Genomic DNA, 22,928 nt, shown 5'->3' with positions numbered 1-22,928 from the left:
GGGCTCCCACCGAGGGACGGTTCAGCTCTGGAGCCTGAGCACTGTGAGAGGTTTCTGCATGAGATAGGGGCTGCAAAGGGAGCCTGGCGTGGAGTGTTGGAGCTCCATCGGAGTGAGGAGGAAGACCATGCAGGGGGCTAGGAGCGGGGGCCCCTGAGGGGATTGGGAGGGGCTTCCACACCAGGCTGGAGGGTACAGCCCAGCACAGCCTGAGAGACCAAGTTGGAAAAGAAGGACATCCCTGCCAGGAAGGGGTGGTGGTAGCAATGGAAGGTCGATTACATAAGAGGAGACTGATCGAACAAGAAAATATGTTAAAGATAACAGGAGCCAGATTTCCCACTGTCAGAGATGGAAGTCACAAATATAAAAAGGAAAAAAACTAAAGGGAATCTTGAGGTGTTATATTGGAATTTGGGTATCTATGTGAACTCATGGTTTTTAATATGTAGATAAACAAATAGAGAAATACAGATGCAGCTGTATGTGTACACATACCTGTATGTAAACACACATGCAGATATTTCTCTACTCTGCCCAATAGGGCCTGGGAACCACCTCAATACCAATGAGCACACCTCGCCCCCAGATCTTGGTCTCTAAATATCATTCTGTGCTGAAAGGAACCAGGCTCCTTGGAAAATGGGCTGGTTCCAGACAGGGGCAAGGAAAGTACAAGATGGACCTGGGATCACTTCTACACCAGACAAAGGAAGTACCCAGAGAATGGTGGGGATGTGTGAAAAGGACACAGAAACCAGCTTGAAGGGACTCCCACTGGGGAACTCTGAGATAATTTGAGCATCGAAATAAATGACAATAATAATAAGTTACAATCCATTGACTAAAATATGAAGCCACAAGTTTATATTGATATAGATAAACGAACAAATTGAAGTTTGATAAGGAATGAGATATTTACCTAATTTCAAAGTATCTCCACACACAGTTATTTACAAAGACGGGAAAGAGCAACTCTGTGGTAAAGAAGGCTAGCAGACACCACCTTAAACAAGCGATCAAAGTTATTATCACTAGGACCGGGAGAAATCAGAATCACGTGCCACCTGATAAGATGCAATGAGAAAAACACAACGTCACTTCTCTGAAACTTCTGCCAAAGACGCATAGTTTGAAACTAATCATGAGGAAACCTCAGACAAGCCCAAATTGAGGGACATTAATCCAAATAGTTGGCCTGGAGACTTCAAAAGTGTCAAGTCTTGAAAGTTAAGAAAAGACTGGGGATCTGTTCCAGATTGGAGACTATGGAGAGATGACAACTAAATGTACTGTGTGACGCTAGATTGGATCCCTTGCTATAAAGGTTATCATGGGGGCAGCTGCCAAAACCAGACCAGAGTCTGAGGATTAGATGGATCAGTTCATTTCCTGCCTTTGATGATTGTTTATGGTCCTCTAAGAGCATGTCCTCGTTTGTAGGTTATATAAACTAAAGTATTTATGGGTGATGGGCATCATGTCAATAATGTACTCTGAAATAGTCCAGGAAAAAGAAAGGTTTTTGCACTGTACTTGCAGCTTTTCTGTATGATTGAGATTGTTTCCAATAAACCATTTAAAAAGCTGTAGCGATGATGACAGCAAAAGATTTGAGTCTCCTTCAGCCAACATTGCCTGGCCGTGCTCTCGATGAGCTCAGTCTGCCTAGGGACACTGAATGAGTCAGCCTCACACGACTGTGGGGAAGTCGTCATAGTCCGTGCCTACCATTTTAAATACCCTCAGAGGAAGAGTGGGTTGAGGTGAGATCTGTGGGCTCTGTGCCCTCCTGGAGCCCTGTATTGATTGAGGAAGGATTCAGGCCACTTGGATTGGGAAGATGGAAGTCTCTGTCACTGACATGAGCACTGGGTCCTTGGGCACAGAGCAGTGTCCTGGTTTCCAGGCCTGTGTCTGGTCCTCCTGGGTGCCCTGCTCCTTAGGGTCTACTTCTCCTCCTGCTCCTGAGGGAGGCTGGCAGGGCGAGCATCTGAGCTGGAGCATATACTAGGAAGCCAACGTGCTCCTCTCAGGAGACTGGCCTCCTGCACGCCAAGGATGAGCCTCTTTCAGTGTAGACTTGAGGTCACACCTGCGTGCCACAGGGTAGACAGAGCAAAGACTAATTAACGATTCACAGCAGGACAGGGTGACCAGGTAGGAAGGGGTCTGAAAACCATGTTGTGAGAAGAGAAGACACAAGTGAGACGTGGCATCTGCCTTTAAATATTTGAGAAGGTGGCCCATGGAAGGAACTAGATTTATCTTCCACAGCTCTGGATTAAGAACTAGAGGATAATGAAAGGAAGTGGAGTTCAGCTCCACATCAGGAAGGAACTTTCTAACACTGGGTCTATCCAAAACGGCTCAAGTCCCTTCTGTAGGCTGAGACCCGGGAAGTGTCAAGCAGACCCTGAAAGCCTGTCTGTGAAAGGGACTACAGCAATGCCCTCTTCAATTCATGACTCCAGGAAAGACCAGATTATCCCAGCATGGCTCAGACTAGGAGAAGGAGCCCGTGATTCAGTGAGCAGAGTGAAGATGGACATTCCCAGGCTTTGCTTAGGCAAGTAGGACAGTCCCACCAAGCCACAGCACCTCTCTCTCCCCGGCAGCACATCCTCTGCCACTCAGCCCCAACATTTCCAGCAGCCAAGGTGAGCAGACATAACATAAATGCTGAGGTCAGGGTTTCTGAGAAAGGACCAGGACTTCACGGCACCTTGATGTGTTGTGTCTGGGTCTCTGCGGCCTCCCAGATGTGTAACTTCCCCACCATCACCCTGACTTTGTCCCATGAGTCCAGCTTAGACCATAGTCCCACCTGTTCCCTAAGATCCATGGCCTCTCCAAAAGGCATGATGGGTCGCCTGCCTGTTGAACCCTTGGCCACATCCTTCAGTTACCAGTTTCTCTAACTTTGACCCTTGACTCACAGTCCCTTCACATTACACAGGTGAACAAGGCTCAGGTTTCAGGTGATAACTCCTATGTGGAACAGAAGAGCTGTGCTCTTCCTCCCACCTCACCAAGAGAAGATAAAAGGTCATCTGAGCCCCTGAAAGACACGGTAGGGTGCTGTAAGTTTCCTCATCATCACGGTTCACTTGGAGAGAAAGATTCAGCCAGGTGGAGAGTTTCCATGGGAAAAGCTGTCATCCATGGACAAGTCCAGCATACACGCGTATATGGTGTGGGTTCAAATTTGTATTCGTTACTCTGGTCGAATTTATTAAAAGAAGGAGACAGCAATTTTAAGAAGGCAGAGGAAGGGGCTTTTCAATAGCACTTGGAGACGATGTTAGAGCTCCTTGGGCTGTCACACTGGACGCATTATTCCCCAGGGGCCTGAGTAAAGAATTGCAGCAGCAAGATCTTATTTGACATTTGATGTTTCAATTTCCCAAGAAACATTACACCTGTTGAGTTTTCAGCTCGGATGCAATACCAAGCCGGCCCAGTGGGCAGCCCCTCCCTTCTAACACCCCCACTACAAGTTTTGAGGGAGATCAGTTCAGATTTGTTAGACATTTTTATTATTCCACTTATACCCCACCCAGATCCATTGGCACAAATCACTTTTACATAACCCACATATTCACGACACATATAGTTAGCAACTTTGTTTATGTCTCAGAGTTTATCCAGCAGCAAAGCCCAAAGTTGAGAATAACTGACAGCCAGACATTTTTTAATTCTGGAAACTATGTTTAATCTATTTACGTGCTATTTCTGCAATACTGCATGCTGCATGGTCTTGCTAACTGATAGCCCCTCTCCGTGGTGTCATCTGCCCAAGGTGGAAATGCCAGTGAACGTGCCCTGGGCAAGAGTGGACAGTGGGCTGGACTGGCAGACCCGAGACGTGCTGGCCTCCACATTGGCTCACTGCTAACTCCCCACTAACTTCTGGAAAATTCCCTTGAACCTCCCTTTCTCTGTGATCACACCTGTTCTATTTACTTCCCAGAGCAACAGGGAAGAGACAAGGAGATCATGGATATGAAAGTGCTCAAGTTAGGGGTTGTGTAGTTAGGATCAGGTTTAGAAAATGGGGTCTGAACACAGGGCTGTTAAGCACACAGAGGTCTGAGCCATGCTCTGGCCCCATTCCTCACTTTATAGGTAAGGAAGTGGGCACGTGGCTGTCACAGCTACTCACAGGACAGTGGTGGGGCCAGTCAGATTTAAATGAGACAATAAAGACCCACCCCATACTTGAATGCCCACCCAACGGCCATCTAGCCTCTGCTCGATTATCTGCCTTGATGGAGAGTTCACTTCTTCAAAAGCAGCTCCTTCTACCTTTGAAAGACTTAGGAGACTTTTCAGAAGTATGAGGAAGGGGAAGAAATTTCTGTGGGCTTTTCTCTCCCCACCATTGGTCTGAGTGATACTAAAGATGCCCCATAGACGGCACCTGCTTCCTTTTCCATACGAAGTTTGGTCAGTGAGGTTATTCTCTGTGACACATCTTCCCCAGTCTACGCATCCCTAGTTTCTTTGTTCACCCCTCATATGTCTCTTTGTCATCCTGGTTACCCTGCGATCAATATGCTCTAATTGTCCAGAACTAGCTCCCAGCTCATCTCTTCAGTATGGCCACCTGTCCTTGGCAGCTGACAGCCTGGACATTCAAAACCTCTTCAGTCACCTTCAGTCTCAACAGCTACTGTCAGCAGCTCTTTAAATTTAACAGTAAGCTGGGGGTCGGGCCCGGACAAGTAGAACTCCACGTGCTCTTAGTCCACTGTTGATACCTGGCAAAAACACGTAAGGCCTTGAGACAATGCAGGGAGACGGACACAGAGCCTGCGCTTGGCTGGGTGCTGGTCAGGGGCTGACACTCCGGCAAGGAAGCACCCTGCACTTGTAGAAGATGGAAAGAGAGACCCGTTGCCATAGTGACTGTCGGGCAGCCTAGACTGCCTGCAGCGTGTGACAAAAAGGCACTGGGAAGTATCATAGTGAGATGCAGGAATTCACCCACAACCACTACCCAACCCGCCATGGGCATTTACCAAGTCAGGCAGCGCCTGGGCTGTTTCCATCACAGTCCAGGGAGGAAGAGGGGGCAGGGCTGACATTAGCCAGCCTACAGGAGGGTGGGAGGCCTTCAGGTGTCTATGTGTGATGTGTGTATGTGTGATGTGTATTGTCTGTGTATGATGTGTGATGAGTGTGTGTCTACATGTGTGATACACGTTGAACGACACAGCATCAATGCCTCCTTGGGCAAAGCCTCTTTCTTTGTAGGTACAACAGTGACATTAACTCAGAGCAGCTGGAGGATGATGACTTGAGGCTGAGCTACTCACTCCTCCTCCGTGCCCTGAGCACTTTGCACGCACCTCTATTAGCACTAATTACATTGTGCTCTAATCATTTGTTTACACGCCTGGCTCCCCTACTGGAGCAGCTCGAACCCTGGGGCTGCGTCTTGTTTTATGTCCCTGATTCCCAGCACTCCTGTGAGTCCCTGGCACATAGTAGGTGTCCAGTAAGTGTTGCCTGACTGAACGAATCCCTGCCAAGGACAAGATCAGAGAGTTGGGATTTAAAACAGCAGTGTGCAAGATCGAGGCTCAACTGAAGCAGCATCCGAGAGGCTCTTGTTATATTGGGGCACACTGCTGTAAAGCAGCCTTATCGTCACGGAGCTCACGCTGAGCGGCAGGACGGAGCAGACGGCAGTCCTCCTTCCCCTGTGGCAGGGACCCAGCAGCAGAGGCAGGCATGATGTGTGCCAGTCGGTGACAGCACCGTGAGAGGAGCCCAGAAGACCTCACCACCAGGCCGGCCACCTGGCAGGTTACCAAGGGAAGGACTGGTCTCATTTTCACGTTTATTCAGTTGTTTTTAATCTACATACAGTTCAACCACCCTTTTTGATACACAGGTTTATGCATTTTTGACAAATGCATAGAGTTGTGTAACTATAGCGAAAATACAGAACTGTTCCATCACCGTTTTATTTGGTCTTATTTTTCTAAATAACCACCCGTATTTTATCTGGGCCCATTTTTGTATCATATCCACCTTCAGTGGAGACGTGTAACTGAAAACCGAGTCAGTTCTTTCCAGCAGCCTAATCAGATTTGCCCCTCCTTTGAGTCCTATTTCACGTTTTGAAGCAGGAGAGGGCAACACAGGAAAGAGAAGTAAGGTGGGATGTGCACCAGCTCACCCTCAGAAAGGTGTTTTCTTCTAGATTCTCCCTTTAACTGGAAGGATTTACTGGCCAGAGAAGGAATGCTGTGAGGATGGACCTTGCCATACAACCACAGGCGCACCCTGAAAAGTTATTCCTAATTCCAATTTTATAAAACGACCCATCAATCTTTGTTTCTGCTGGTCACCACTCCTCAGCCCCATTTCCTTCATCTTCCCCACCCACCCACGCACCCCCTTGGGGTTTCGGGGAAGCAGAAACTTGAAAAAATCATTTGCAAATAAACTTAAATGTAACAGAGAAATTGCTATTATTTAGGAGCCTTTAAAAATATTTTTATGGGAAAAAATATTTTCCTTGGAGAATGAGCACGTGACCATTTTTAAAACCAGAAAAGGTTGGAATTTGAGCATTCACGTGATGCTGCTCTTCCAAACAGTTCTGTGGGATGTTGTTGACTCGCTGCTATTCCCTGATCTCTGTTGGAACTTCGCCTCGGAAATGGCCGTCAGAGCCAGTCTATGAGCCGTGTGAGAAAACCAGCCTCATTTTTCAAGTCACATATGTTTTTGTCAAATATATTTCCCCCTCCTCAATACTTGAGGTCTGGTTGGCATTGATTTTCATTAACCTAATGTCCAACCTCAAGGTCAGGAATAGAGCAGTCAAGCATCATTAATTTGGGACCCACTGTTTGGGAATAAGAAATAATTCAGACAAGTAAACTTCAGCCATATAACTGCTCTCTCTGGAGGGAGAATTAAGAAATTAATCAGACATGTAAATCAGAAGAATTTACTGATCTGCTTAAAAGAATAAACTTCTCAAGCATTCTCAAGTACACCTTAGATTAAAGCACCCTTTAGCCAACATATTTGTAGGTTCATTAGAAATCGCCTTTATTAACCAAGGACATCCTTCCACGGACTTGTAGGGGGCCTTCGTCTGTTGACCTATTTCCTGTTACCGTCAGCACTTGAATCTAATAAAGTTGCATCTCTTTAAAATGATGTCATAATTCAGACTTTTTTTCCACACTCCAGCAAACTCACACCATGCTTCCTCAAATTAGTCTAAATTAATGAGATTTGATTTTACTAGATTGAACCATATGAAATCAGCAATATTCAACTACTTTTGACCTTTAAAAGTGGCAATTTTATGTGGTTCAATCTAATAGATTTTTTTCCTGATGCTCCTTTCCAAGGAGCCAAAAGAGTTCCACCTTTCCATGCTTTCTTCATATATTTAAAAGATACAAGTAGGAGAGTGGGGTTGAAGCCCCAGCCCCCAGCCCCTGCCCTCAGTTCACGAGTCCAGAAACTGAGAGATTTCACAGAAGAGAGTCATTCAAAACACACCTGCTGCAAACTGGGATGCAAAGAGTACTAGAACAGAAATAAATAGAGCTTAAAGAAATTATCACCGCTCTACCATCATGCCAACTCGTGCCCTCTCCCTTAGACAAGTCTCCCCTGAGCAGTTGGTTGGGCAATCTAGAAATCACTTCTAGGGACCAAATATATCTTGCCTGCCCCTAAGTTAATCCATCAGAACCCAAGAGACTCCAACTGTGTGAAAAAACTCCAACGTAAGACTTCTAAAAGCCTGGGGATGAGAAGGGAGCAAATTAAAATTTAATAGAATGGAACCTCAGGAAATGGACAAATGTAAATTAGGACAGAGAAACAGAAATTATTCTCATTTTTACAAGGCTCCTCATTAACTTATTTGATAGCATTCTGAGAATTTGTTTAAGAAATGCAGGCATGTGTGGACTCAAGAGTGCAAGAATGACTGGTCTCTGCTTTGGGGCAAGGAAATGGATTCGCACTGCAGCAAGAAGGGTTTCTGATGAGTATATAGAACTTCCCGGGTTGTGAAAGTTAGGAGAAACTGAGGAGGGGTTGGTGGCAGACTCTGAAGTGTCTTGTCTGGAGGTATCATGTAGAAGGAGCACTACTTTGAGAGATCAGGGTCGATTCTCCCCCTTCCGCCAGGGATCCCGATGTCTGGATGACAGACCAGTCCCCTCAGCCACAGGGCACCTCTCAGAGTAGCTGTGACACCGAGAAGCAGGCAGACACGCATCACACAGTGGTTTCCTCCAGAGGGCTGGGGAGCTCCTCCAGCCTCAGGGGAGCTCTTCCAAGACCACCCTTTCCTCAGAAGACCCTGTTTGCAGGAGCCATAGGTTCTGCTGCCATCAACTTCGCTCAATGCCATACTTCCTGAAGCAGAGAGGGAGCAGGAGCACCTGAGGCGGGGTCTCCTCCGCATTGTGAGGCAGCGGAGTAGGGGGAGCCATTTATGTTTACTTTATTTTCAACCAAGCAACACACAGACAGAGAGAATGGAAATGCAAGATAGGTTTGAAGCTACAATTTTTCCCCAGGGGAGCTACTACGAGAGATGCTCTCCATGGCCAGCTCGGTTTCTTACACCCCTGTTACAGAGAAGGAGCCCTTCCCACTCCTGTAAAGCCAAACAAACCTGCCCCTGGAGTCCCCATCTCCTGGTGACTTGGGCACACAGCAGTGGTTTATGGAAACAGAATTAAGGTGGCTCTAAAGGTAATTTGAAAATGCAGAGAGTAGCGAATTATCACATGAAAATGCAAATTGTTCCTTATCTGGGCTGTTCCACAGATGCTATGATTCATCATGGACTGTTCAGCTGTGTTTCCAAGTCAGATCTCACTGAGAAGGGGAGAAAGGCAGGGCCCAGCCACGTTCTGCCTGGAAAGATTTGTAGCTCCCTTTATACAGATGTAAAGCACACGGTGGTGGGAGGGAACATTAAACCTATAAAATCTTGATCTATCACATAGTCCTGAATTGAGGAGGGCCAAAGGACACACAAGCATAGACTTACATCCTCCAAAATTTCCTCTCTCCAGACATGTACACACCTTTCATGCAATTCCTCCTCACTTTACCTTCTTACCTGGATCAAAAGAAACTCTTATATCCATCCATTCATCCATCCTTCCATCCATCCATCTGTTCATCCATCCATCCATCCATCCATCCATCCATCCAGAGTTTCTTTCATTTACTTACTTATTTTTAGTGGGTGTAGTGAGGAATCCATCCAGCCTTTATAACCAGCCACATACACAGCTTCTGACTAGGAAAAGGGGTCCAAGTGGGTTTCCATACTTTCTCTTTGGCTAGCCTCCATCCGTTGAGGGTGCTTGTTAAGGAGGGGACATCAAACTTGAGAACTGGACCAAGGCTCCATGTGTGAACAGAAAGCAATCATGTAAAAGCTAGAACTCAAGAGAAGCCATCTCTTAGATGGGTCAACACTTCTATAGCCGTCTCTATGTGCCGGCCAGTTCTGAGGGTTTTGTGAATGTTAACTCATTCACCGAGCCCAGGAGATGAATGTCACTCTGAGTGAGAGTCACTGACCCATCATACTCTTCTTCTGGAAACTACCATGAAGAAAAATCACTTAAGATCAGGGTGCTCCCTGAGGAGGCCACCCTCAGGGCCTCTGTGGAGCCTCTACACATGCTAGGATGGGACAAATAGGACACAGGTGATGGGCTGCTGAATGGGTGGTTTTCCCGGCCTCCCCACATTCCCAGATGCTCCGTGTGTCTCTTGAGTGCAATCTGAGAACCTGGCCAGTAGACAACCATGCAGCAGGTTATTCCACAAATAACTGCCTGGGCACCAGTGTTGTGGAGCACGAGTTCCTGCAGGGGAGGGGTGGGCGATAGTACTGGAAAGGGAGGCTGGGGCCAGAGCTGAGCTGTGTTGGTTCACAAGGGCTGCCATAACAAACTGGGTGGCTTAGAACAACAAAACTACATTGTTTCACAGTTCTGGAGGCCGGAAGTCTGAAATCAAGGTGTCGGCGGGAGCATGCCTGCTCTGAAGGCGCCAGGGAAGGGTCTTTCCCAGGTCTCTCTCCCAGCTTCTGGTCGTTCGTTGGCTTGTAGCAGCGTCACTCCAATCATCATAGAGCCTTCTCCCTGTGTGTGTCTGTGTCCACATTTCCCCTTTGGATAAGGACACCAGTCATATTGGGTCAGAGGCTCACTCTACTCCAGTATGATCTCACCTTAACTACTTACATCTGCAACTACCCTATGTCCACGTAAGGTCACATGCTGGGGGTTAGGACTTCAACACAAGAGATTTAGGGGCACACAGCTCAATCCATGACACAAGGTAAGGGGGTTGGGCTTTATAAGAGACTGTCTTGGGACTGCAGCCTCTAATTATGGGTCCCTGCATTTGAAATTTGGCCTTACAAAGCCCTCTGCCACTAGCTTTTCAGATGTCCAGAAACAGCAATGAGGGACGATGTTAGAGGCATCCTACCCCAGCTATCTGTGAACATTTCAGCAGGAAAGATGGCCATGACTGACATTCCAGAGCTCAGGTGCAGCTGGCAGAGCTGCCTCATGCCTCCCAGATGCAGCTGGGACTTTTAGATCCTTACAGACTTTTTCTCCAGTTGTTCTCTAAAATTTGAGAAACGGTTATTGAAGTCTCCAACTGTAATTGTGGGGTTTTCTATTTCTTCTTTCAGTTCTCTCATCTTTGCTTCATATATTTTGAAGCTGTATTTTTAGGAGTAGATGCATTGAGGGTTTTTATGTTTTCTTGGTGAGTTGCTCTTCTTTTCCCAGTTTCATTATGTCATTTTGGATCATTTTTATTCTTCAAGTTGACTAATCTTTACTTCTATAACATCTTACTCACTGTAATTCCATCCAGTATATCTTTCATTTCAGATATTGTGTTTTTCATCTCTAGATGAGTCATTCCATTTGCCAGCTTCTTCTTTCCCATCAGCAATTTGCCGCCATATGTAAATACATGTTCCATATCCCTGCTAACTCCAACCCTGACAAATGCCGTCTTCACTCCCCTCCCCAAACGCCGTAGAGTGGAGGATCTTTCCTTCCCCACTCCATATGTTCCTACCTTGATAACCGCCCACTGGGTGCTGCAACAGTCGCTCAAAACAGCTCAGGGCTCAGCCCAGGGAGTAGAGGAATAGGGTGGGAGCCAGCACGAGGTTGTTAAGATTGCTATAAAATAATCATCCCAATAGCAAATGTTCCTGAGGTCTGGCAATCAAGTCCTGAGAATACATGCCATTCCCAGTGGAAATGTACCACAGGAACTCTTAGGAAGCAGACTGTCATCTTTTGCTCTGGGAACTCCGTCCCTGGGTGACCCTGGGCAGGCCTGGGACCCTGGTTCCCTCCTACCTAGAATGGGTGCACCATTTCTGGACCCTCTATGAACTCAGGATTATTGATAGGACCGATAAGATCACAATCGAAAGAACAGAATTTGCTGAATGCAAGGTGGTGGCGACAGCGCTGAGATAATTAGCTTTTCTGTACCGATGAGCCGCAGATACACATACACAGGAACTTGCTTTTCAGGCTTTCAGGCTGTTAGAAGATACTGTGATTTCCCAGTTCACCCCTAGAGTTTCTTTGTGTTGTCCTGAAGAAAAAGGGAGGGGAAGGAGGTGGAGGGGGCAGACTTACTCCACAGTTGCTATTTTGGTATCCAGAGGAGCCAGGCTCGTTGATTGCAGAGAGATTGTTATCTCTCTTAGGGCTCGATGAAGGTCACCTTCAAATCTTTTGCTAAACCAGATGCTCCTTTTCCCCTACTGCTCAGTCCAGGAAGAACCTGGAACCGGAACATGGAGGGTACAGAGGGGGCCGGGGGGATGCAGAAGGCACCCCAAGAGCTAAGAGAAGAACCTAGTCCCAGTGGCGGAGGGAGAGAGGAGGAAAAGGAATTAGGGTGAGAGGGATTTTGATGTACTAGATGTCTGAGAGGAATCTAGCTGAGAAGTTGTTTTTAATACTGATATTCTGATGTGCATTGGCTCTCCCCAGGGAGACAGTGGACTAACTGGGAGGGAGAGCTTACAGATGGAAGTCATGAGTCCTCCATTGGACACAGCCACTGCCTCAGAGGCAGGGGCTAAGGAAAGGAGGAGAGCCATTGGAAGAATTCCCAGACATGCGTCGTTAGCTGCAGAACAGAGAAGAGAGAGGCAATTCAAACACTGACCCCGGCCCCTCACAGCTTCAGGAGGGAGGAGTGGAGGATGCAATGCATGAGGGAGTGAGGGGCCCACAGAGAAAAGGCTTCCTGGGACAGGAGTCACCATCACCCACACTAGAATCCAGACCCGCGTGCCAAAACCTCTGTGAAGGAAGAGACCAAGGTCGTGTCATCCCTGAGGGGCCATCCAGGCCAGTCTGCTCCTTATTATCCAGCCTTGTCCCTGCCCTTCTCCCCCTCCGCACATGTCCCTCTGTTCTGCCGTCTCAAGGTTCCCTGGGTGCCCCCCCACCACACCCCTCAGCTAAGGCAAATCGCGGAGTGCCATGCTGTCCTGAGCAGACCTCCACGCTCCCTAGGAAGCTGCGTCTCTGCACAGAGCCATCAGTGTGCAGGGAGTCCCTGGAGAGAGGCCTTTGAGACGGGATCATTTTTTTACCAAAAGCAATGAGGTGCTTTCTCAAGACTCTATTTCTTCCTTAGAGTCTGAGGAACTCCATCTCTGAAGCTCCCAGTGGGCCCAGGGATAAATCGGGTTGGGGTGGGGAGGGTAGTAGTAAGAGTCAAATGTAGTACGCTGGGCCTTCATTCACCTCCACTCCACCCAGTGTCTCCGGGCCTGGTCTCTGGGAGCTAAGGGAGAAGCTCAGATTTTGTTTGTGGTGGTAGTGATGGTGTAGGGGTGTGTGTGTATGATGGCAAGTATCCGTGTGTGACCTCAAATTTATGTACTCACCTTGCCCCTTGGGGTATCACTGGCCTTCAAGGGAAGCTTTGGATGGCTGAGTCCTCTCCCAGCCTCTCAATCAAACTTTACTCTTGGTGCAGTAATCTGTCTTTAACAACTCCCACTGCAAGTCAATAAAATGTCAATTTAGTTCTCCTTTTGTTAAATCTTACCTCTGTGCAATACCTTGCCTTTCCTTGGCTTGTTAAATCAAGCTTGTGTCGACCTTCCGCACCCCCCTCCTTTTGCCCACCTCCTTCGCAGGGCCAGCTGCCCTTGAGCAGAGGAACAGAGATGCTCAAGTAGAGGTTGACAGTAGGGCCCTTGGGGATTGGGAGACCAGAATGGTGGGATTGCTAGGCATCTTCAGTTTTCTTCTACTCTTGGAAACCCTAAGCAAACCAGCCTTCTTTTACACTACGAAATTCCTTGATTCTCCCAAGCTTGCGTTTCAGGTGAGCATCAGCAAAGTGGGCAGCATCCCACAGGCGCTAAGAACCAGACTCTGATTCAAATCCCAGCCCCACCACTCACCAGCCAGAAGATTTCCCTTCTCTGCATCTCAGTTTCCTTATCTGTGCAATGGGCATGCTAATACCCTCATCGCCTATCTAGGAGGATTAAAGGAGTGAATACATGTAATGCACTTCAAACAGTGTCTAGCACGTTCTAAACGCTAGAAGCCTATTTGCCATGATTTGTATTTTCTGGCTTCCTACTATCTACTTTCTCTTCAGCTCAGTTCCTGGACTGGAATTACCTCTTCTCCGTTGGGTACAGCCTGGGGGCTAGGTCATTAGAAGCTCCATCCTTTCCAGACAACGAAAGAGCATGTAATGCAAACTATGCTGTAGGATGCGCCTCTCTGGAATTTGGATCTTGAGCATCGGAACAAAGAGACTGAAAACAATTGGCTGCAGTTGCATCTTGACCACATGGTGGCTGCTTCCGTGCCTCTGGGCACTGCCTTGATTCTCACCTATCCCCAAGCCCGGTTCTCCATCCTCCCTTCCATGCTGGGAGCTCCCTTTAGGGGAATTAACTAATTTGTTTCCTTTGCTTGCAGTCAAAGAATCTTGACCCGTAAGAGGGGAATTCAGGGTTCAGATGCCTCTTCAAGACAAGAGCTTCTATCCTCCCACCTCCCACAGCTGTTACCTTCACCTTCTGCCTCCATCTGCTACCTGTCCCTTTCTCTTTTGTTCTGCAGTGAAAAGAGAGGTTAGAGGAGAAGAGGAGAGAGACCCAAGGGGCCTGGAGGGAAACACCAGGAATGTCAAACAGTCTTTCTTTCCCAGAGACTTGGTGTGCCAGTCCAACTGGCTCAGTTTCCCCGTCAGCAGCCACACTCCTCTCAGTCAAGAACCTCTTCTTGGTGACGGCCACAGTCTTGGCCAAAGCAGAAAGAGGAAAAGATGGCTTGGATGTCAGCTGCAGACTGCAGGGCTCAACTTCCCACATCGAATGCTGAAAGCACACCTTCCCGCTGCTGAGCTGAGGACTCATTGAACTTGCATCCGGAGCAGCCCAGTCCACCTAGAGAATCCCTCTGGGAGGCTGGCTCGCTTGCCAAAAGCAATTTCCCCAAGACCCAGTTGATGGGAAGCCAAATTGCCATTTGGCAAAACGAAAGTGATGAGTTGTCATTTCATGAATTGATTTTTGATGAATTTTCTCAGGGCCTCTGTGGCCAGAAGCATACTCAGAGAATCTCCACTCCAAAGAAAAAAATTCAAGGAGTCCCAAGAGTCTAGTCTAAGGGGAAGGCTGAGAAGGTGGATAGGAAGTCACCACACACTGAGAGATCACCTACCGTGTTCCTGGAGCTTTAGGTACGCTATCTCATTTTATCCTTCACAACAACCCCATGGGCTAGGAATCATTAGTTTCATGTGTGGGAAAACTGAAGCTAGCGAGATAAATAACTTGTCCCCAGTTTCCAACTCCAGAGCCCCAGATCTCTCCTTTATGCCATGCAACCTCCTTGTCAGTCCACCTCTTCCCAGCTCAGGCCGGGGCCAGGGGAGAGAAATCTAGCTGGAGAGAACAGCTCTAGCAGGCCACAGGCATGCAGGAGCCACATTAGGTCTGTAATCCTGCAGACTCACTCATCTCCAGCCCAGGCCCCCATTTCTTCCTTTTGGCAATGAAACAGTAAATTAAAAAAGTGATGTTCTGTGAGGTCTACTATGTGCCAGGTGTTGTCATAGATGTTCATTTACATAATCCCCCATCTATAAGGTCAAGACCACTAGCAGTCAGGGGACCCAGACTCCCCGCAGTTCATGACTCATTCAAGCTCACACAAGTCCCAAGTGGTGGTGCCAGGTTGCCTAGCCGTGATGTCACTTGCTTTCTTTGCAGCAGCATTTTTGCCCAGGCTTTAAGACTCATCTAGTTCTACACTTTCATGTTACAAGTATGAAAATAAGCCTCAGCGAGGAGGAGCAGGTGGTTGACTTGGTGTCCCAACAAGGCAAGCCTTTCTTGTCCCTGAGGGAGCATGTGATTTTCTAGCCCAAAATACTTCAAGTCTTCCCCTAACATATGGTCTTCTTCCCCCAAATCCTAAGGCTTGAGAACTTTCCTATTGCCAAATTACCTTCTAGGACCGTGGTTCCTCTAAACCCACTCAAGAATCCATCAGAAGCTCTCAATTAAAAGTCAGCCTGTGGAAAGATCCAAGATAATTGATGGATGGGCTGCTGTCAGAGGAGGCAGAACAGACATGTTGAGAGGCAGCTGTATCGTGCTTCCCTGAAATGCAAACCCCACCCCCAAGCCACACCAGCCTCCAGATTTCAGCAGCATCAGTACCCATCAAAGGCTGCCTGATTTCCCTTCAACATCTGAGGGCTGTCAGCAGGGAGGGCACCACCAATTAGTCCATCTGTGAGTGAGAAGCAGATATAAGGTTGTAATTGCCCTGGGACCCATATAAAGGTGTCAACGTTCTGTAGGACGATGACAGGCTGAGGAGTTTAGAGCAAATCGAGATTCTGGCGCCAAGAGAAATGGCAGTTTCTGGTGGAGAATACATAGTTCTTTACCTCCCAGATGTTCTGCTGTTATGGAAATGAAGTCCTATAAACTGCTTCTCTTAAATACCTCTCCAATTCCGTGACTCTTTCCTTTCCCAAGGCCACCCTGGAGGCTCTTGTCCTCTCTGACTGGAAGTATATCAACAGCCTCTTAAAAGCTCAAGAGAATAGCAGACGTCCACATGCCAACTGGGTGATCCATCTAAAATGACAGTTGGTTTAAAATTCCATTTGCTTAGGGCAGAGGCACGTATACACCCCAGGGAATACACAAGATGCATGGCGGTGTAGGAAGAAAAAAATTAAACTTCCATTTGTATTTATTTTTCTAAAAACAAATTTAAAAGAAATTAAGCTTTACTAATATATACTATTCTTCTTGACACTGGCACCCCTGCTTGGTTCAGGGGTGACGCAAGCAGGGGAGAATAGGGGCCCCACAACAAAGGGGTTGACAGTGGTGTCCTCACTCAATCCTTCATTTTCAGCCTTTTTTGTATAATTTGTCTAAACTGTACTGAATTAGATTAATCTTAATCCTTGATCCATATGACATTTCTTCACCAGTCATTCATTCATTTATGTCTTGATACATCTTTAACAATGCAATAAGCACCCATAAATCTACCACCCAAAGGGAAAGCTAGGACTTTGACAATAACTTCCACCTAGCTATGCAACCATTCCCCTCCCACCCTCCTGTTGGCCCCACCTAAGGGAGCCACCATCCTGAATCACAGGTCCATTGTTCCTTACCTCCTTTTAATATTGTGTTAATTCATCTGTATGTATTCCCTAAAAGTACAGATTTTTATCTTAGTTGCTTTTACCCTTATGAAAAAGGATGCTGTGCTGTATCTAATTTTCTGAGCCTTTCTTCCCCCACTTAATATTACTTTACTAAGATTCATCCATATTGCTTCGTATCACAGAGGTGTGTTCATTTTGATTGCTGTGTAATATTCCTTTGTGTAAGCTATACCACAGTTTTTTCATCTATTCTCCTGTTCATGGGCTTTTGGTTTGTTTTTTCATTAATAAATATAATTAAATTTTATTTAAAAAATTAAACAAAATACAAAGATCCAAGAATAGCCAGGACAACCCTGACTATATTCTCCAAAAGGACTCATATACAAAATATATAAAGAACATCAAAATTGAATAAGATCATGACAAATTAGTTAAAAAAATGAACAAAAGATTCAAACATTCATGAAGAAAGATAACCAAGTGATCAACAAATATATGAAAAGATGCTCATCCTCATTAATCTTCAAAGAAATGCAAAATAAAACAATAGTGAGATACAACCTCACATCCATCACGATGAGGAAAATTTGAATGATTGACAACACTAAGTGTTGGTGAGTTTAACTGGTGATTTGGTGGCAGTTGTGGATGTAAATTCTGCCCCAATGGCATACATACTTTATACATCCTTCAGCACACCTACAACAAGTTGTAAGAGAGACTGCAACTCGCCTCTCCCCAAAAGGATGTGTGACAAGCATATTTCTGGGCACAGTGGGCTGTAGAAAGGCACCCCCACTCCCCTTAGAAAACAGTTATTGTCTTTCTACAATATCAACTTGGGGATGCAACGCCAAATATCCACTCAATATCAGACTCTTCTTTAAATGAAAAAAAATTGTACTCTAGGTACAATTTTGGACTCTAGGTACTCAACTTGGACTAATCAGAATCCTTGCTTATGACCCAATGTCAACATTCTCCCATGCATGACCTGCTTGTTCAGTCGTGCATTCATTCACACATTCATTCATTTTTGTTCACCATCCAACTCCAAGTCTAGAACATGAATAACATGTCTGTGTGTTCCTTCCCTGGCCTGGCCCCCTCCTTCTCCTCTGCCAGAGGTAGCCAGTTTACTAACGCATGTGCTTATCATTTCTTTGCTTTATTTTCTAGTTGTATCACCTATATATGTATGCCTTATATAGTCTTTAGTTTTAATTTTGCAGTTTAGAAAACAGGCATTGTACTGTATATAGCCTTTGAGAACTTGCTTTTTTCCATTCATTATGTTACTAAGATTCACCTGTGCCGTTATGTGTAGTTCATTCATTTTCACTGCTGTAAAAAATTCCATTTGTGAAGATATCATAATTTATTTCTCCATTCTTCATTCTGTGGGCTTTTGGGTTGTTTCCAAACACTGCTGCAATGAACACTCTTATTCATGTCCTAACACCCGTCATTTCTCACGGCTATTGTTAAGGCTATGTTATGTTTCTGGACATGTATTTCTGGAAGGGTGATAATGATAGTAATAATAATAATGTGATGGTGCGAGCTGACATTTGTCTGACGTGTTACCTGTTACAGAGCACTTTTATCAACATGATCTAATCCAACAGCTCAAGGCACAGGCCGCCTCTCACAGGATTGGGAAGTGGCCAAATCCACGGCCTCTAGATCTTGTTTAGTGAGTTATTCTGATCCACTCTCAGGCCTCAGGACTTAATTACCATTTATGTCACTGTAAAGACTAGATTCGTTGCAATATGCCATTATAAAATGGGTGGGACATTTTATGTCAGTGGGCATTTGAGCAAACTGCGGCATAGACAAAGGTCATCTGAGAGCGGCCTGGCCTGGTACCAGGCCCTTTTCTTTTCCCATTCTCCAGCTAAAGGTTCCAGGGCCTGTAAGAGGCCCCAGGGCTGCCTGCAAGGTAGGATTTCTCCTAGTACCCTCCACCAGGCACCCTTTCTCCCAGGATGAGATGGGTCACCCTTGACCCTTTCCCGGCTGTCTGCCTCTCCCAGTTCCCACGTCGCCTCCTCTCTTGGGAGGCCAGGCTTGGTGGCAGAATGCCAGCCCTTCCCTGCTCCCCACCCCATCACTGAATAATGAGTACCAGCTAAGTGATGGGCTGGTGCCAGCGACCTCCTAGCAAATCTCCCCTCTGGAGCTGAGATCAATAACACTTAGCTGCTCCTTTTCAGCTTGGAAGGCATCAGAAGGAAACCTAGCCTCGGCCTTCCCCTCAGGGAGACGCTGCTCTGATAACCCCCAAGCCCACCCTCACAGGCCCTTGCTGAGCCCCAGCCCTCCATGGGGTGTGGGTGCAGGAGTGAAGCAGCATGTCCACAAAAGACTGATGATCCCTCCACCCATAGCCCAAAGCCCCCAGCTCCTGTCAGAATGTCGTTGTTCAGCTCCATCTCCAAGAAGGGCTCTCGTCCTGAGCTCTGGCTCGGAGCTCTGCCCTGGGCAGCCCACAGTGCCAAGGGGAGCCTGTGTTCTGGATCCGTTTGGAGCCATCAGCCTCTCAAAAACTTGAGCTGCTTGGTTTGGGATTAGAGAGGAAGAGAGGGAAAGAGGACACGTTTACACATAAACAGTCAATTCAGCAACGTTGGTTGTGTACCATGTCCAGTCCAGGCCTGTCACGTCCAGCCTGCTTCTGAGAATCACATCCTTTTTCCCTTGAAACCAGAGGAGGTCATTTTGCAGAGTTGAAGGAACAATAACGGCCAACACTCACAAAGCACTTGGCTTATAACTCTTTGAATCCTCACAGCAACCCATGAGGTCCATACTGTCATCTCCACTTCAGAGCTGAGGAGACTGAAGCAGAGAGGCTAAGTGACTTTCCCGGGGTCACAAAGTAGTAAGCAGTGGAGCCAGGAATTGAACGCAGGCAGTCTGGTTCTGAAGCACGTTGTCTGGACCCCTGCACCAAGCTGCCTTCCATCACTCCACCCTCTGGGAACGGCAGGGGCTCTGGAGGCCAATGTTCCTGATTCTGAATCCAGCAGTTATTTACCACTGACGTGATGGGCAAGTTGCTCAATCTCTCCTTCTCTGAGTCTCCCTTTCCTTACGTGAAAAGTAGAGATAACACTTATCTCAAGGGGCTGTTGTAAAAATAAAATGAAGTAAAGTACAGAGGAGGTGTTCTCCAGTAGGTGTTGGTCTCCTGATTGAGGGGCCGGAGGCCTTTAATTCTCCCTGCAGAGGGAGGTGTCTGGTCTGGGGCAGGAAAGCCCCGGCCCACATATGGGGTCCTGGGATCACCTCCCTGGCCTGCTATCACAGCATCTCTTTCTTCTCTGGTCGCTGTTTCCAGGCTCCTCTTCCTGGCGCCTTCCCTTGTCCCAGTCCTCTTCAAGAGCAGGGGACTTTAGCCACTCCCCTCCTCTGGCCCCTGCTGGTCCCTGCCCCCTTGCCAACCTCTCTGGCCACCGCCCACACCTGTCTGTGTGGACTGCTGAGGCCACTCTCCTTAGCTTATGCCCTTCTCAGGGAAGGCTTGGCCACGTCATCTGGGACACGCTCCCCTGCTGATGCACAGCTTAGATCTGTGGCCACATGAGGTCCCGAAAATGGCCTTCCCCCTGACCCCTGAGTTAACTGTCTCACTCAGTCACAGCCCATCTGTGCGTTGGTTAAATAATGCTGCACAACAAATCACCCCAAACTTAACAGCTTCATGCAACAGTAATCACATATCATCTCATGGTTCTGGTGAGACACAAATTTAAATAGCAGAGGGCAGGAAGCCTGCTCTCTGCTCCATAGTGTCTGGAGCCTCAGCTGGAGATTTAAGGCTGGGAGGCTGGAATCATCTGAAGGCTTGACTGAGGCAGGAGGATCTTCTCTCAAGGTGGCTCACGCACAGGACTCAAAGTTGGTGCCTCTCCACGTGGACCTCTCACAGGGCTCCTTGAGTGTTGCATTAGTTAGCTCAGGCTGCCAAAACAAAGTACCAAAGACTGGGGACTTAACCAAAAATTAATTTTCTCATAATTCTGGAAGCCAGAAGTCTGAGATCAATGTGTCCACAGGATTAGTTTCTTCTGAGGTGTCTCTCCTTGGCTGTAGATGGCATCTTCTCTCTGTGTCTTCACATGATCTTCCCTCTGTGCAGCTGTGTCCTTATCTCCTCTTTTCATAAGGACACCAGCCGCATTGGCTCAGGGCCCCCCTGATGACCTCATTTTACCTTAATTATCTTTTTAAAGACCCTGTCTCCAAATCCAGTCACATTATGAGGTGCTGGGGGTTAGAATTTCAACATGTTAATTGGGAGGGGGATGCAACTGAGCCCAGGACTAGTGTCCTTGTGAAATGGCAGCTGGCGTCCCCCAGAATGAGTCATCCCAGAGACTAAGGCAGAAGCTGCAATGTCTTCTGTGACCTGGGCTCAGAAGCCACACAACATCACTCCTGCCCTCTCCTATTGGTCACACATGTCAGCTTTGTTCCATATGGGAAGATGGTACCTAGAAGACGTGAATTCCAGGACGCAGGAGCTGTGGGGCCAGTCTGGAGGCTACGCCAGGCAACAAATGCCTGAGCCCACATTTGGCCCCTAGCAGAGAAAGAATGCATGCCTGAGAACCCCTTTTAAGGGAGAAACCCAGGAGGCTCAGAGTCACTCTGCCCAAAGGCTCCTCACCCTCAGCAGTCAGGAAAGTGGTTCCAGAGAAGGAGCATGGGGAAAGGGCTGGAAGCATTCCTCTCAAACTATTATGTCTTGGGGAGTAAAAGTTTTATTCCCTATGGAAACCTGGGGCTAACATTCCAGTTGTGAAGAGAGGTTCAAGTCTGGTCCCTGGTTCTCCCCACCTGCTGTGTTGTGAGTGTGCCGTGAGCAGCACCAGCCACATTTCTGGGCAGAGGGGACACTGCAAGTGGACACAGATGGATAAGATGCACGCTGTTTGCAAGGAGCTTGTAACATAGCACATGGTGTAGGACAAGTGACAAAACAATAACTCACAAGGTAAACCGTGATCGTTCATTTCCACAGCATGTTAGACTCCATCATGGCTGGGTAGGGGGACATTTCATTTCTTTGTCCTGGGTTGATGTGACTTAAAGGCAGAATCATGTTATTCTTTCCTCACTTATCTGGTTAATCTGCAGAAAAACAGAATTACTGACATCTAGCATCTGCTACTGTTGACCATAGGGTCCAAGATCTGTGTCCGGGACCCCAGATGATCTGTAATTCGTTTACTGAGTCCTCACTGGTTGTGTGTCCATGGAGCAATGGAATAAGCTTGAGATGGAGTCCCAGCACAACCCTGACTTAGATGGAGCCGCTCAGCTCTGCTGACTGCCAGCCTTCTCCAAGTGGGTGTGGGCTTGTAACTGACCCGGTGCTGGAGTCATACAACGCAATTCTCAATCCCACCTTGGATTCAGTCCTCCACAGGGCTGCCAGCCTTCCCCTCCTCCCTCACTGTGTATTCCCAGGGCTTCACACCACAGGAGCCAGTCCTCCCACCCGGCCTCCCCTTCACCTTCCTTCTAAGCTAAAATCACTTAGCCCAAGTTCTCGGGGAGAAGGGCTCATCCTGTGATGCTGCCTACCCCTATTTGGAATCTTTGGGTCTGATTTAAAGTTCCCACAGCCCCCACCCATACTAGAGAAGGGGAGGATTCCTCCAGCCCCAGCTGGCCACATCTCTCATTCACCTCATCCATCATCTCGACAGGTGGGCCCAAGAGAGAAGCCATAAGCAGGACAGGAGTAATTAGGATCCATTAAGGAGATGAGGCTGAACCGCAGGGGGGACCATTCATTCCCCAGCCCCCTCTTCTAAATGGGGCCCTCAGCCATGCTGAGTTTGCTCCCCCCACCCCTTGAGTTCCTGGGGAGGCCAAGGCAGCAGCAGAGTAAATGAGCCTCTTGAGGACAGAGAGGCCTGGACTTGAGGCAGGGACCACGGGCCATGTTCCAGCAGAGAAGGTAGAGAGCAGAGAAGAGGAAACAGGACCCCCAACAGGATCCAGTGTAGGGGCTTGTTCCTGAGCCAAGGCCTCAGCTTATGAATCCAAACTCTGCAATCAAGGCTGCTTTCAGTGGCCTCCCCACATGGCCCAGCCCAGGACCAGCTTTTGCAGCAGCAGAGAAGGCAGCCTCCGGGGACCAGGACAGCTCTGGTGGC

General features: G+C 47.5%; 1 long non-coding RNA gene across 1 annotated transcript; it reads right to left on the bottom strand.

The window, feature by feature from the left end:
• Positions 1-12,004: 12,004 nt before the first annotated feature.
• On the bottom strand, positions 12,005-16,211 carry LOC139083125 (uncharacterized). The gene is made up of 3 exons (XR_011539696.1): positions 16,009-16,211; positions 12,968-13,082; positions 12,005-12,198 (listed from the first exon to the last, which is right to left on the bottom strand). It is a non-coding gene; the product is annotated as an uncharacterized lncRNA (long non-coding RNA).
• Positions 16,212-22,928: the final 6,717 nt, after the last annotated feature.

Source organism: Equus przewalskii, chromosome 4, assembly GCF_037783145.1.
Source record: "Equus przewalskii isolate Varuska chromosome 4, EquPr2, whole genome shotgun sequence".
Taxonomy (NCBI): Eukaryota; Metazoa; Chordata; class Mammalia; order Perissodactyla; family Equidae; genus Equus; species Equus przewalskii.
The sequence above is the reverse complement of the archived record's forward strand: the minus strand, read 5'-3'. Positions and strand labels throughout refer to the sequence as shown.